The sequence below is a fragment of the Indicator indicator genome, chromosome 12, assembly GCF_027791375.1.
Source record: "Indicator indicator isolate 239-I01 chromosome 12, UM_Iind_1.1, whole genome shotgun sequence".
NCBI classification, from domain to species: Eukaryota; Metazoa; Chordata; class Aves; order Piciformes; family Indicatoridae; genus Indicator; species Indicator indicator.
This window is the reverse complement of record NC_072021.1, coordinates 20,941,645-20,957,685: the sequence shown is the minus strand read 5'-3', so window position 1 is coordinate 20,957,685 and position 16,041 is coordinate 20,941,645. Positions and strand designations below refer to the sequence as shown.

General features: G+C 38.8%; 1 protein-coding gene across 1 annotated transcript in view; it reads left to right on the top strand.

Moving 5' to 3' along the window:
* The first annotated feature begins 13,966 nt into the window (after nt 1-13,966).
* The window catches only part of PTK2 (protein tyrosine kinase 2), a 152,024-nt gene continuing 149,949 nt past the window's right edge, over nt 13,967-16,041 (top strand). Inside the window, exon 1 of the mRNA XM_054385672.1 lies at nt 13,967-13,979. The gene's annotated coding sequence lies outside the window, so the exon portion shown is untranslated. The remainder of the gene's footprint in view (nt 13,980-16,041) is intronic.

Sequence of the window (16,041 nt, the reverse complement as noted above, 5' to 3'; positions counted from 1 at the left end):
TGAAAATTGGATCATAGCATAATTAAAAAATGTTCACCCCATTCATGTTACTGAGCTTGAAAGTGCATGAAACAACTGTTCAGTTCAGTTATAGGTAATCACCATGGCTGAATTGCTTTGTTCTTACTCTTGTGGGATTTGGTGGCATCTGACTTTGTCCCTGTTAGATCAGGAGCAGAGAAGGCTGGTGGCTTTTTTTACTTGTCTTTTCTGTGCCAAATGAATAACCGGAAAAGGAAAAGCTTTTAGAGAACAGTTCTCAAATTTTATCCTTGTTTGAAATAACAAAAGAGGTGATCAGGCATTGTTTTTTCAGGCACTTGGAATGGTGGAATAATGAATCAACTACGATACCCATGAAGAATCTGAAAAGCTTAAATGCTGCTTCTTGGTTGAGGCTTTTTCGGTTGTAATTTCCTACAGATTATATTGTGGTACAAAAAAGTTGGTTTACTGCTTCTGGAGCAAAGCACAGATTTCTCCTGTACACTTCCTTGTGGTCTTTGTGAAGAAAATTTGTTCAGTGAGTCCAACCTACACAGGGCTGTACCAAATATAATTGAGATCTCTGTAACTCCTCTGTTTCTTCTTGAGGGACTACATCATAATTTTCTTCATTTCTGCCAATTTGTTATATCTAACTTGGTTTGCTGGTAAGGAATCATTATAGATCAGCATTGTCTGTTCACCATTAGAACTGCATTTTATATCTCAACAAAACAAGTAAGATGTAATTGTGTAAGTGTATACAAATACTATACATTCCCTTTGCATAAATGGAAAAGGCTTTTACTGAAATATTTGACTGTATACTTCTGAAGTAACACAGCAGTTTCTTAACACCAGCAAAAGTAGTAGTTTGCACTTCTTTTCTAATAGCAGATGCATTTTGTATTGAAAAAATGGTCTGGACACAAAATCACAATAGACATAAAGCCCTGTTCTAATAGACCTGAAATACTCTGCTGTATATAAATACTTATCTATAAGGTAGGTCAGAATTACTAAGGGACTTTGTGATTTTTGGCTAAAGTAGTACTGAGCATGTTTCATGAACAGCCCTCTGTCAGGATTCCCTTCCGTGCTACTGGCCATAGAATTGGCTTGTTAGGTATTTGTGAGGAAAATTGGTCTGACAGCCCTGAAGGCAGAAGTGTTCATTTCACAGTATAAATAGTGCTGTCATGCCATGGCTTTGGCACTGGGATGACAAGAGCTGCTTCTTTGAGAACCAACTCCAGTTTCGCCCCAGGACTGTTTGGGTACCTCTAGCTCTGAGGCTGCTGCAAGTCAGGGTTGACTAGTAGCTGTGTCTGTTGTAACATGTGTTGTTATCTTCTAGCTTCAGACTGTTGTGTGACCTCCAAACAGTCTTCTGTGGCACCTTCCTGTCATTCTTTCACTACTTCTGTGGATTGGTTTAAGTCAAACCTTGGTAAATGTAGGTAGGGTTGTTAGGTGTTTATCTCATCTGAGACAGCAGGGACCCCCTCCTGTGTTCTGTTCTGACCTATATGTATCCGACTTGGGTTTGGCTAGCAACCTGCAGAGATGTAAAGTGTATATAAGTTGAGAGTTGTCTCTGTCCTTGTTCCATCCTCCCTAGTGTCTGTGGAGTCTGTTATTGTATGAAATAATGTTTGGTGAGTGTTGACTTTAAAAATCACAGTTGTGGCTAGTGTAGGAGGCGCAACTTAGGTTAGCCGCTGGGGAGGTAATTGCAGTGTTAACTAAACTCACAGCTCTTAGACACAGTATTGAGTCTAGAGTCTATAGAGTTCATAGTATATCTAATGTTTATCTGCCACCTAAGACATAATGAATCTTAAACCTTTCTGCAAGTATTACTGGTGGTATTAATCTGTTTCATGCTAGAGGCTGAGAGAAATAATGCTTTCAATTTTGTCAAATTAAGTTTTTACTGTGCATTAAATTGATTAAACAGAGCAGCAGATTAAGGCGCAAAATACTATGTTAAATTGCAGTTCAGAACTAATAAAATCTTAATGATGCCAAGCTGACATTTTTCAGAGGGTTTGTGAATATGAGAATCCATTAATCATACACGCTACGCTTCCTTTGCTGCTGTGTTGGAGACAAACTCTGACTCGCTCACTTGGCTGAAAGGAGTAATGGCCGTGTTTGGAAGTCGCAGCAAAGGCAATATGGAAGTTGCACACGTGTTGTGTTCTGTCAAACCACCTGGGTCTCTTGTTTGATCATCTGGCTGAGAACAGACGTGTTGGGGCTTTTCCTTTGACGTGAACCATACTCTTTTGAGAGTTGCTCTCAGACAGCTACATGACAGAACCAATTAGGAGAAGAAAGCCTTTCTCTTGTTGCATACTGAAACTCTTCTGTCTTCAGTCTTGCTCCCCCACTACCCTCTTTTTTTTCCTTTGGTAATCTAGTTTTTCATCAGTTATCTCTTTCGGTTTCTTTGTCCTGGTGTATGTGTGTGTTTTTCTTTTGCTATTTTGTTGGGGTTTTTCTGCCTGTGGTTTCTCCCTACCTCACTTGTCATCTTTTTTGCTGTCTTAATTTGTCCTCCATTTCTTCCATCTGAAAAATAAAAAAGGGGACAGAGAAGCAGAAAAGCCAGGAGAATGATTTTTATGTATTTCTGCTGGTGCATCTGATCTGTGTGGTGTGGGGAGGAGGGAACCAACCTAACACAAATACTGCTATCATGAAACATAGCAAGAAAAATTAATGATGCTGGTTTAGATGAATGCATAATACATAGCTTTATAGTGACTCTTTTGCCATTTCCTGATGATTTGTCTTTATTTCTGTTGCCCTTAAATTCCTATTTAAGACCTTGAGGTAGGCTCTCTGCCTTTTTTGCTTAAAAATAATTGCATGTGCTTGTGTAACAAAAGAAATAATGTTTGGTTTTATCTCTTTCCTAGTTCTCACTGCCATCTGTTTACTCTGTTCTTTGACAAATAATTTAGTCATTCTAGGTTATGGAAATAATATTCCTTTGTGACTTAAGTTCTAGAACGCTTTTTTGACTGTTTCTTTGAAAATTACCCCCACCCCACCAGAATTACATTCTGCATCTTGTGTCTCCACATAGTGTAGTAGTTAGGAGTGGTGTAAGCTGTGTCCCTAATAAGACATGTAAGACTTTCTGCAGTAAGATTGCATTAAAGGAATTATCCCTCTGCCTGTGGTGCTAAACTTACTGGAAGTTTATCACTCTGAGCATGTTCTATTATGTCTAACATTAAGATACAAAACTGTCATGTGGCATTGGAGAAGTGATTTCAGACACCCCAGCTCTCTCTGTAAATGCCCCTAATGCTTGTGGAAATGCCCATTTGTTATACAGGGATGTTATGCTTTACTTTGAGAAGAATCTCCACCTGCATCAAAAGTTTGTGATGGGCTGTTTGTTGGTTTATTTTTTCATCTGTAGTATCACTGTTGGACTAAGGAAAAAACAGGTTCTCCTTAAAAACACATTTCATCTTGTTTGTTGAGGTAGGTTTCTGTAAAGATCAAAACTTCTGTTTTTCTGTTCTGTCAATTTTTCTTTGAATGCCTTTCAGTAATGTCATTGAGGTTAATAAAATGTTTTCTTTTTCAGGCACTAAGTCAGTCTTTTCATGCATGCAAGTGTTAATAGTTAACAGCTCTTTTCCATTTTTTTTTTTAAGTACAATGTATGTGTAGGGTGATAATGTTAGGTTAAACTCTCGACAAACTGCTTCGTTTATGTTCTGTACTGGGAAGCTGTCCTTTACATTTTTCCCTCGCTCCTTCTGGGCTGCATTGATTATATTCAGCCTTCTTTCACTTGTCTTGAATGTTCTGTAACTTTAGCTGAAAAAAAAAAATCAAAACTTTAATTCTATCTTCTGAAAAACTGCTGCAACAATGGAATCCATGTGTGGGCCATAACCATGGAAACAGCATAATTTTACAGTGGTGGAACATGAAGTGAAATGACTCTCCCAGCTTTCTAAAGATTTGTCTTCAAAAAGCACTAAAAACCAAACCCCAGAATTTATAAAATGCTGTTCTAATATTCCAAAATGAAACTTTGGGTGGCTTTTTTGGTTACATTTTTAGTCTGATATTCTAAATCTAAGCTAGCTTTTATTTAAAAAAAAAAAAAATCCTACCCCTCAAAAAATGCTCCAGGAAAGCTGCTTTCTCTTACATTGTGTATTTTAATATTTTTGCCTAAATTACTTCCTCTTAATTCTCTCCTGTTCTTGTTTGTGTCTTTCGTGTTACTTTCTGTACCTGAAAAACTATTAATGTTATCTTCAGAAGCATCTAGGTGTGCTTGTGAGTTCCTCTCATATCTGGTGTGTAGGGCAGCTTTCCTAGCTTAGCATGCAAAGCTCATTTGTATTTGAGTAGAGGAACTGTAAAATCCTGTCATCTTTTGAAAACGTGGGTGACTTGTGGTGGCACACTGCATGTCATGAGCGCATCATGGAAAATGACAAGGGAAATTCAACGATAGCAAGCAACGTCAAGACAATGTTGGCTTTTTTTTTTTGTAATCCACTAAAGCTACCACTCTAAGATCAAGTGCTCTGTAGTACAAATGAGGGACTAGCTAGACATGCATAAAGTGCATGTCTACAGCTTTCCCTAAGCTTGCCTGAGGGCCTGAATTGTTAGGTTGATGCAATGTCACAGTATTTCTATCAAGATTACATGATCACAGTGCATAGTACTGGAGGTATTCCTGCTAGATTAATAAGCCATTAATAAGCATACACACATCTCTCCTGAAGCATCTTACTCAGTTTTTAAGTATCCAGGGTTTGTTAAGAGTTAAACACATCATCTTTTGCTGTAAACCATTAAAGGATAAGAACATTTCTATAATGCAGATGTAATTCTTAGAACAGCACTTCTGATTGAGTAGGTATTCTTCTAGGTTATGTCTAAAGCTCATGACTGCCCTACATCTTCACAGAGCCATGATGGGGATTTTAAGAACACAAGAGGTATAGCATGATTTAGGTTGGAAATAACCTTTAAGATCATTGAGTTGAACCGTAGATGTGACGCTGCCAAGTCCACCACTAAACTATGCCGCAAAGAACCACGTCTCTTAAATCCTTCCAACAGCGACCACCAGTCTCCAGACTCTTCACCAGCTTTGTTCTCTTGTTTGAACACACTCTAGCACCTCAATGTCCTTGCTGTAGTGAGAGGATCAAAACTGAACCCAGTGTTTGAGATGCAGCCTCACCAGTGTGAGCGCAGCGGAATGACTGCTTTCCAGTCCTGTTGGCCAAACGGTTTCTGATACTAGAGATGTTGCTGGAGGAGACCAGTGATCTTTCAGGCCAGCAGTGTGCCACAGTGGCAGCAGAAAGTGTTAACGTAATTTGTGCACCTGGTTCTGTATTTACTCCGCATCCTCGCTGTGTCAGGGATGCCAGATGGTACCTTCCTTACTAGTTCTTGTCCTCTTCCCTTGTCAACCCACTGTGAATCTGCTATTGAACTTGCTTGACAGTATGTGCCTCCACCTCCTGCTCTAGCAGGAACTTGAGGAAGCTTACTGCCAGCTGCAAAGAGAGGCAGTCTTACTGGTTTGAAGCTAACCTCCAGTAGTCCCCTCAAATGCCTGCCACTGCTTATATTGGCAGGGTTTGATGAACAGTGGAAATGCATTGATTTAAAAAAAAAAAAAATTTAAATTTTTGGTCTGTCTTTTAGTGTGCAGTTTTCCCCCCTTTTATTCTCTTTCCTTTTTCTCCTTTTTTCTCCTTACCCCCTCTTTTACTTTTTTCTGTTTTTCCTTCCATTTGCTCCCCTCCCATTTTTTCCTGTTTGGTTTTGTTGGTTTTTTTCTCTCTGCTAGCAAGCTGTGGTTGTTTTCACTGTGAGCCTCATGTCCTTCCAGCTTGAGGGGTTCCAGGTTCTGTAGCCTGGCCTTAGATGGCCCCTGCTCCATCCTTTGATCACTTCAGCTGCCCTGCTCTAGATGTTCTCTAGCTCTACTTCGTATTCCTTCTGATGCAGAGACGGGAACTGAGCACAAGATGTGGATACTTTATTGTTTTGTACAGTAATATGTTTAAGTACCATGTTTACAATATCCTTGCTAATGATATGCAATGTTTTACTGCTGGTTTTGGGTCAGCTCCTACACTCTTGAGTTGATGATTTCAGAAAAAACAGTGACTCAGCCTTCCTCCTGCAGTTGGAGCTGGAGAAAGTACAAGTGTTAAGTGGTTAAGGAGGTACTGCTCCGAATCTATTTTTTCCCCCAGATGCATTACATCACATCTATATGTTGAAGAGTATTTGTTGCCTTTTAGCAATTTGCTGCAGTTTATGAGACGCTTCTGGATTTTTTTTTTCTTTTCCCATTGGCATGGTTTTTGCTAACCCATAGGAGCTTGATATCTCCTGCAGACCATTTACCCTTTTTTGTGATGATGAATAAAACCAGTTCTTATGAACCCTGCTCCAGTCTCTTTATCCATACTGCTCTTTCTCATAGACAATAGCTTTATATGCTATTTGTGTAGATACTGAGAATGAATTCTTTGACTTCCTCAGATGCTGCATGCTCTGTAACTCAGTGAGTAATGAGATTACTCAGGGCAGGTGAAAGCAATGATTGAGTAATTTCTCTTGCTGCTCTTAGCCTCCTTGCGTGTAGCTCCCACCAGAACGTTTTCATGTATTGTCTTACTGTTTTGGTGTGTGTGGTCTAAAATTTGGCTACTGGTGGTGGGATAGGTAGCTTTGTGGACATACTCAATGATGTGGTGTAAATGAATGTGAGGTTGCCAGGTGCATGCCCTTTGAATTCACTGCAGAGTTTGGCTGAGATGAAGTAAAATGCATCTTGATTCCTCTCGGCATTTTAATGAGAATTTGGACTTTGTCAGTTTCAAATACTAGGACCTAAAAACAAAAGCAGAGTGATTTAGGAGAAATTTCTCTCAGTGGGGGAGAGGAAATTGTGATGGGAAACTGTTGAAAGATAAAAATTTGGTTTTGCAGATCCTATAAACGAGACGAAATGTTGCTTCTGTTTTTAAATCATGGTGGGTGGGTAGCAGAAGACGGGTATACACAGAAGATTGGGGATAGTGAAAAAAATGCAACAGTTAATTAGCCACTCATCTGTCAGTTCCTTGTCAGTAATGGAAGCAAATATGAGCTGGACGTGTTCCTGAGGCATAGGAGAAGTGAGCTGATGCTGATACTTGTAACACTGTAGTAGCTTTAAAAAACCCATGAGCATAACTTTATTTGAGGTATGTCAGAGATGGTGCTGATCACATTGTAAATGTGCCTAACACTTTTTTTTTAATGTAACATATAATCTGAACAAACCCTTAGTGTTCTGTGTGATACTTCAGCTGCTGCCCTAATTTTTCCTTGCCTTAATTTTGTGTTGGTTTTGTGTTTTAGGCGCAGCAGCTTGCATTAGAACTAATAACTGGTTAAACAGAACATCTCAAAAGGATAATGTAGGCTGTGCACGTTTTCCAATGAGGGTCTCATAACAGTTCATTCTTGGCTACTTGCTAGTTAACCTTTTCAACAGAAATAAATGAAAGTATTAATTCATTACTGTTGATATTTGCAGTTGAAGCAGAGATTTAAACAAAGATAATAAAGGGCTCTGGTGCAATGTGATCTCCTGTGAAGTAGGGTTGTAAAGAAAACGTGTGTGCTTTTGTACACTATTTCTTCTGATCTGGCCAAAGCACAAAACAGTGCTGGCAAGTTTTGTGGGTAGAGGTATCTGTCCTATAATTGTCCCACTGCATCTCTCCCCAGGGTAATAAATAATGTGCAGGTGATGTTGGATGTTCAGTGGCTGCTGTGCCTGAAGCGAATGCAATAGGTATGTCAATAGGGGAAAAATCTTTTAAGCAAAAGGTATTTTTGGTGCTGTTATGAATACTGTGTTACACATTTGTGTTTGCAAAATGGTGAAGCTACTGAAAAGCAAAATGAGTTTTAGTATTAGAAAAACCTTGTAAGATAATCCAAGGTTTAGAAAAATGTGGCTTTGTAGTGAGCTGCTTCTGCCTCTCATTCTACACAGCTAATGCAAGAAAAGGTTTTATTGAGTTGCTCTTCAAAATTGCCCTAAAATTGCCTTAATGGGAAATTATAAAATAAAGGGCTGTTAACATTGATCTCTGCAGATTGCTAAATCAGAAGTAGGTTAGATTTAGGTTAAAAATAAGAGATGCACTTCTAATGATGAAAGAAAAAAATACATGTGTAACAATCTAATTGGTGATTTATGCAATCTTTTAGTTGTGTTGTAAAACTTTTAAACAGCTTTTTCTCAGTAGGTGTGCTGTCAGATGGAATTGATTGTATCTTCAAGGTCTTTATTCAATAGGTTAGATAATAATTGGTATATCCTGGAGTTTCTCAAGAAACATAATTTTGCAAAGTAGTTTTCGTGAAAGGTGACTTCTGTTTTCTGCTTACTTGTTTGCTCTTTAAACAAAGAAAAATAGTTTGACGTAGACAAGATCTCAAAGATGAGAAGGAAATCCAGGCTGCCTTTTTATCCTCCAGGAGAATAATAGGAAGGGAGACCTCCAGGCTGTTGAGTCCAGCCTCCAAGACAGCACCTTTCAGCATGAGTCACACGAAGGCTAAAAGCTGAGTGCACATCTGTTCCTAAGTGATTTTGGTACCCACTAGATAAATAGCTAAAATGCATCTTATGTTGAGCCTGTGATATTCCTCATTCACTTGGAAGGATTGTTTTCAAATGTGCTGTTCAGTTTTCTGGAGACTGTGGTCTGTGGTTCCTTGTGTACTGTGAGCCTTTATTCTTCACTGGAATTAGAGATTGGTTCATGAACTGACTTTCTGAATTCATTTCAAGGGAATAGTGTTAGGTTAGAGTTAGTCCGTTGCTGCTGCAGGAGAACAGGATTAAATTTCTTGTGGTCTGCTGCTTACCACAACTCTGGAAAGAGATCAGTGCTGTACTTGGGGTGAGAGTCTGAGCCTTTGTGGTTGTCCACTGAGCTATATTCTTATTTTACCTTGAGGTAGGAACATGAATATTCCTGTTTTGGATGATTAGATGTTAATTTTGGAAAGAGGATTTAAAGTTGCAGCTCAATTTCTAAGAAAACATTTGAGGAAACTCTGTAATGCAAAATGCATAGTTTCATAAAAACAAATACAGTGTTAGAGATAGCTGGTAGTCAAGGTGTCCATAGATCATATAGAAAACTATTCCTGATGGGATCCAAAAAGTCTTGGTTGCAGACTCTACTGCCCCAAACCATCTCAAGGGGTATTGAAGTAATAGTAGTGGTTGGTCTTTAAAATATGGTGGGATTTCTCTGTGTTCATCAATGAATTCATGTAGATAATTGGTTTACTTGGCAAGTTTTCTTTGGCTGAGGAACTGTCATATTTTGTAGTACCTTCAATGCTGTTGTAGCTTCTTTCCTGCTCTGTTACTGTCATCTGTGTATTGTACTACAAAAACCTGGGCTGGAAGGGATGTCCTGAGGCCATCTGCTCTCTTCTCCCAATCTTCTCCCAATATGTATTCATGATAAAGAACTTTTCCTTGAACTAGTTAATCTTCAGAAGATAAAAGCTTACAAAGAATATGATCAGACCTTCCCCCTCCCCCCCTACTTGTTCAAACTAACACTCTGTTCCCTATCTGGCAGTTCTTAGATCTGTAAGAATGTAAATACAGAACATAACTGATCCCTTGAAGTTATCAGTAGGGGTAGAAGTGTGTGAAATGTGATTAATTCTTTTATTTTACTTTTAAGTACTTTGGAGCAGATAGGAAACATCAGGTTAGTCCATGTTGTACAGCTGTAAATGTGGGGCTGTGTGACAGCATTCACGTGCGTTCAGGAAATGAGCTGTAGGAGAAATATCAGCCCGCTTCCATTGTGAGGGAATCCTTACCAACACGATAGTTCCACCAGATGTTCTCAAGTCAGTCACTCCTTGAAGTCAGAAACCAGATTAGGTGCCTAGTTTTTGGGGCCTTTTTCTCCTCAGATCTCAGCACTGAGTTAATTTCTGCTATATAGAGATCCGAACACTATAATGCACTGGGAAAAGGGAAAGGCATTGCACATCAAAGAAGGCAAGCTTGTAAACTTGATCTGAAATGAGTAGCTACCAAAATGTATAGTCTCACTTAACTTCTCAGTGAAGGAAATTTTTTAAAATGCTGCCAGAATCCACTAATCTCTTTTCAGTGTTAGATGTTAAATGAAGAACGATATCTGAGAATAAAGTTAAGAAGCTTCAAGCCAGAAAACATGGGAACAAGCTATGGAGACAGGGTAAACCCATGGGTAAGAAATATCATCAAAGTTCCTGATGTGACTCTGCAGCTAAGAGGAGCACATGAATGTAATAAATATTTAGCTTACTGCTGTGTTGTCTGGATATACAAACACACAAGAAAGTGGAATTGTTACTTTTTTCTTTGGAACTGTGACAGCACTTGCTTCACTTATGCTGTTGAGTTGGTATTTCTGTAGTGGCTGATGGCTAGAATTAAGATGGATTAGCCTATAATAGAACTGTATGCTTAATGTAAATCTTTGAATAGTATGATACAATTAACTTGCTAAGTGCATTTACAGAATTTTGAGTACACTGATGTGACCTTCAGGCTTCAGTTTTTTCTGTCCTACTTGTTTTTTAAATGTAGAATATGTCAGTTGTAGAAAAGTGTCTCTGATACTGAATTGTATACTTGCAGAAGCTGTTCAGGACACTTTTCCCAGAGGTGTAGTATCTTCTCAGTTAATGCCCTTAATGGAACTAATTTTCAATGGAACATGGAAGCAAGAAATCATCACAGTGTTTGACTTAAATACAGTAGCAGTGCTGATCCTGTAGGTACCCCATTTGGGTAGGCCCCGGTGCAGTAATGTGAACACTGGTGGAGATCACAGAGGAAACAGTCGCTCAGGCATTAGGGACAAGCACTGGAATACGATCAAGTCTTTAAGTTAAAACTGTGTGCCTTAGGTGCAGAGCTTTTCCTGGAGGTGTTTGAAATGGCATGGCTAAGTTCCTGGAATGTAAATTAATGTTTTCTGCCTCTCTCTGTGTGTATGGTAATATATATTTCTGCAGGTTTAGTTTACTGTTGTTCTCTTGAAATCTGTCGTCTAGGCACACTTAGCCAAGTGGTTTGCTGCAATGAGTAATAAATACTGTGATAAAATGATTTCAGTACATCAAGAATTAGAAGAAAAATTTAATGCAACTTGTAATTTTTTTGTAGTGACTTTTTTTTCAGTGTTCTTTGATTTTCATTATAAATGGAATTTAGAGATGGGGTCTCTATCACTTCAGAAAAAATAGTGTTTTCTACTCTGCAATTTTATTTCTTATCCTATACAATTGTGTATAGTATATTTTATATCCTAGGATATACAATTCCTAGCAGTAAATTTTTTGTGATTTCCTAAAAGTTCAGGGAAAGTATTAAAGATATATAAACAGACAAAAAGGTGTGACAGTTCTCTTCATTTAACTTTACAAATGAATTGTCAGTGCAGCATAATTTTCTGCCAGAAGAAATCTCCATTCCATACACAGAGATCTGGCTTCTGTGCAGAAAACTTGAGGTTTTTCTTCCCTGCAGTTGGTGTTCTTCCTCTCCAGGTTACTCCGATCTCAAGGCATTTTTCATGAACGAAGCCATCTCATATAATGAGCAGACAGCATGATAAGAATCTTTTAAATGTGCTTTATCTTTTTAAACTTTACATGTTCTGCCCGGGAAAAAAAAAAGTGCAATATTTTTCTCAGTTATTTATGGTGTCTTGTTGCTATTTTCATTTAGCGTTTTAAGTATGTTTGACCTTTGTGTGTGGCCATTTCATTGTCTCTTCTGAGTACTATGGCTCATTTTTATTTTTTTTTTTTAGTAATTTTCTTTGGTATACAAGTTCATCATGTTTTACAACCACAAACATGGATTGTAAATGATGTTAAGAATTTGTTGGTGAAAAAGGGGCTAATAAATGTATTAAGCCTCGTTACTTTCTCTAATAGGTAGCAAAGCGTGACCGTATGTGCTGATAACCTCTGAATCTGTTGCAATTGTTACACCTATGGTTAAAGTTCAGTTTCCACATGGATTTTGTACCCAATACAATAATTTTGTTAGTTAAGATTGCTGTCTGCTTTTAACCAAGTAACTCTGCAGACCTTTTTCTTATATTCAGTTCAGTTTCTTACAGGTTTTACCACTTCACAGTATCACAGTGTATCAGAGGTTGGAAGGGACCTCAAGAGATCATCAGGTCCAACCCCCCTGCCAGAGCAGGATCACTTAGCGTAGTCTGCACAGGAACACATCCAGGTGGGTTTGGAAAGTCTTCAGAGAAGGAGACTTCACAACCCCTTTGGGGAGCCTGTTCCAGAGTTCTGTCACCCTCACTGTAAAGAAGTTTCTCCTTATGTTGAGGTTCTAGTTTGAACCTGTTGCTCCTTGTCTTATCACTGTGAACCACTGAAAAGAGCCTGGCCCCCTCCACTTGACACCCACCCCTCAGATATTTATAGATATTAATCGTATCCCCTCTCAGTCTTCTCTTCTCCAGACAAAACAGCCTCGGGGATCTCAGTCTCTCTTCATAGGAGAGATGCTCAAGTCCCCTAATCATCCTTGTGGCTCTCTGCTGGACTCTCTGCAGCAGGTCTCTGTCTCTCCTGAACTGGGGAGTCCAAAACAGGACACACTATTCCAGGTGTCGTCTCACTAGGGCAGAGTAGAGAGGTAGGTAGAAAAACTTCCCTTGACCTGCTGGACACACCTTTCTTGATACATCCCAGGATCCCATTGGCTCTCTTGGCCACAAGAGCAAGTTGTTGTTCCATGGAGAACTTGCTGTCCACCAGCACTCCAAGGTCTTTCTCTGTGGAGCTGCTTTCCAATTCGGCAGCCCCTAAGCTGTACTGGTGCCTGTTGTTATTTCTTCCCAGATGTAGGACCCTGCACTTGTCCTTATTAAACTTCATGAGGTTTGCCTGCACCCAGCTCTCTAGCCTGTCCAGGTCACGTTGGATGGCAGTTCTGATTCTCATCAAGCCCCCCTGCCCCTGATTTATTTCAGCTTCCATTAACCCCCTGTTGTGTGTCCCCAGTCCTTGTCCCTACACACTTTGAGTAGTTCTTGCTTTCTAGTTGTTTCTGTGTTCTAGTTTCTGTTCTGAACTCTGATTGGTACCACAAGTCCCAGTTACAATCAGGTGTACTGAGATGACACATAAATGTATGAAAAGCAAGCAGGAGGAATAATGACTTATGGCTTCTCCAAGTGTCTTTTTGGGAAAGTTGAATGTGTATGCATTTATACCCTTCTTTATTAGAGTATAAGTTGCAATATGGTCTATTTAGACTCGAGACAGTGATTCTTGCAAAGGTGATTTGAGCACAAGAGAGCCTTGGCATTTGCTATAAAAATGTTCAGCAACTGTCTCACGTGCCTGATTGATAAAAATCAGTCTCTTTTCTTGTAATATTACTTGTGTTCCATACTTATCCATATATAAGCTTGGCTACTTTTTCTCTAAGGGTTTAAGAATAAAGGATACATACAATACTGTCCTCTTCATATGCAAAGGCTAACCCTGACACTTTGAGCTCTGAAATTACATAGGTAATAGCGAAATTGTATGTGACACTTGATTTGTGTGTAGTGACCTGTATCCTGCTGTAGTGATGACACTCATTGCCCAGCATATAATCTTTGTCCTTCAGTTAGGTGAGCAAAACATAATCTTGTTAATGAATAGGGTGAGACAAGGCAAATGCGTTTGATTTGCATGTGGCATGACTAGCAGCTAGCAAATGGCTTCAGATAATGTGCTTTATTAAACAAGTACAGCCTTGCAAAAACTAATTAGGCAAATGCAATTTTAGAGCTATTTTTCCTTCTATTTCTAAATGTGTTTTTATATTGTTACAGGTATTTCAAGACTTTGCTTGCCAGCAGGTAAGTTCTCTTCTTTCATTTATGTCTTGATGTGACAGCAGGCAGCTTTTAAGGGCTTGCTTGCAATAGTCATGCTTTTATGTAACCAGAATATTAGTTCTTACTGGCACTGTCATGGTACTTAGTCATGTGGGTATCTGAGGTCAAAACAAAAGCTGTTGAGGTATGGATTTATTAATATTTATTTACATTTGAAATGTGCGTTTTGGCAAGGGGAGGAGGTAACAGAGGTATTTATATGCAGTTGTTAAGTATGCATGTGATATAGTTAATACTTAAAAGGACTCAGCACAGCATGTGATACAGCTGTCATCAGAACAGATTAGGAGCCACAAATAGTATTAGTGGTGAATCAAAGGGACAGTGTGCAGGCAAATGTGGATGGCTGCTTTATGGGTAAGGAAGGCACCCCAGGTGGTAGTGGGGAGGGTGAAGGACATGTTCACTCAGCTGGGGTCACAGGTGACTTGTGCTGGAACTGGAAATACCTCTCTGCAGTGAGGTTTAAAAATTAAAGAAAAACCATTCCAAAACAGCAATGAACAGTCCCACTGAAAAACAACCCACCCCAACAATAAAAACCAACACCAATGATGTGATTTTAATAAGTAGCATTTATTGTTTATCATTTGATAGACCAAGTCTTTAACCAAGTCTTAAGTGTTATAATTCACTTGTGCTGTGGACTCAGTGTGATGAAGAGCTCAGGATGTCCTCTGTTCCCTTGCATTTTGTCCATCTATTCACCATTTATAATGTATTCTAACTGCAGTGCACTTTAACTTGTGGTTGAACAGGGGGATAGATGTGTCATCAGGTCAGCTGCCTGTTGTTCTTACTCTGCATTGGTGGTTTTGCTTATGTATCCATTATTTGATTCCTCCTTACTGAGATGTGCTTCATGTCTGTTCAAAAAACATTTTTGTGCCACTAAGTATCTAAAGTATAACACTGTTTAGTATGAATCTATTTCAGAAGTATTTGTGCTTTCCCATTGGAATCAAATTATAATTGCAATTAAAAGCTTGATAGCTGATCTGTTGTTTTTCCAAAAGAACTTTAGAGTGACTGTTCTGCAATTAAAATGTTTGCTTGAAGCAGTAAAGAGAACTTGAAATGTGGAAGAAGCTTTATTGTAAGGAAGACATCATTAGAATGATTTTGAATTTTGAGAGTGATTGTCAGAAAGGCAAGCACTTGTGGAAAACATTGGAAAATACATGCCTGGTGTTTAGGTCAGGCTGTTTATTTTTCTGGAACTTCTGAATCAAGGATATGTGATGAAACCACTTGTGAGGTTCCATTTGGGAATTAGAAGAGTTTGTCTGATGCTGTGTGGTTGAGTCCCAGTGAGGTTATTTTCAATTTGAGTATGTGTATGGAAGTCTCCTTAATTGTACTTTCCAGCTGTGTAGTTGAAATAGAAGTACTGATAGAGGGCAAAAATTTGCCCAGTATTTTAAATGGTAACTTTTTTCCTTGGGATGGTAAGAGGCCTTTATAAAGGGTAGAAAACTATACAGAATGGCTTGACTATAGTATGGATTTGACAGTATCCACTCATAACTAAACTAAGTAAACCTGTTATAAAAATAATGCTTAAAATGCTGTCAGAAGTGAACGAGTCAAATGGAGCCTCACCAAGGTCTGACTTGTCCTGTAGTATTACAGTATTTACAGGAATGATCAACTTCATGGGCCTGTTAGATCTGTCAGGAACACCACGACAAAGAGTTATGAGCACATTGGATAATGGGATTAAAATTCAGGAGAAATTTGACAAATTGGAGAAATAGCCTGGAAAAAAATATGTGATGCATTTTAATAAAGATGAGGTTCTACGTTCAGATGGGAAGGTTTAATCATCAAAACTTGTATTTTCAGTTAAATAACAGTATTTTCTCATTTCAAGTTTTGTGGAGCTTCATGTCTTTTTCTCAGTTCCACTTTTAGCGGTGTCACTAGAAATGCTCTCACTTTTGCCACCTGGCTTTAGTACTCTAAATTTGCATCCTAATGGGAGGAGGTCTTCTGCAATGTTTGAAGGCTTTGCAGTATAAAA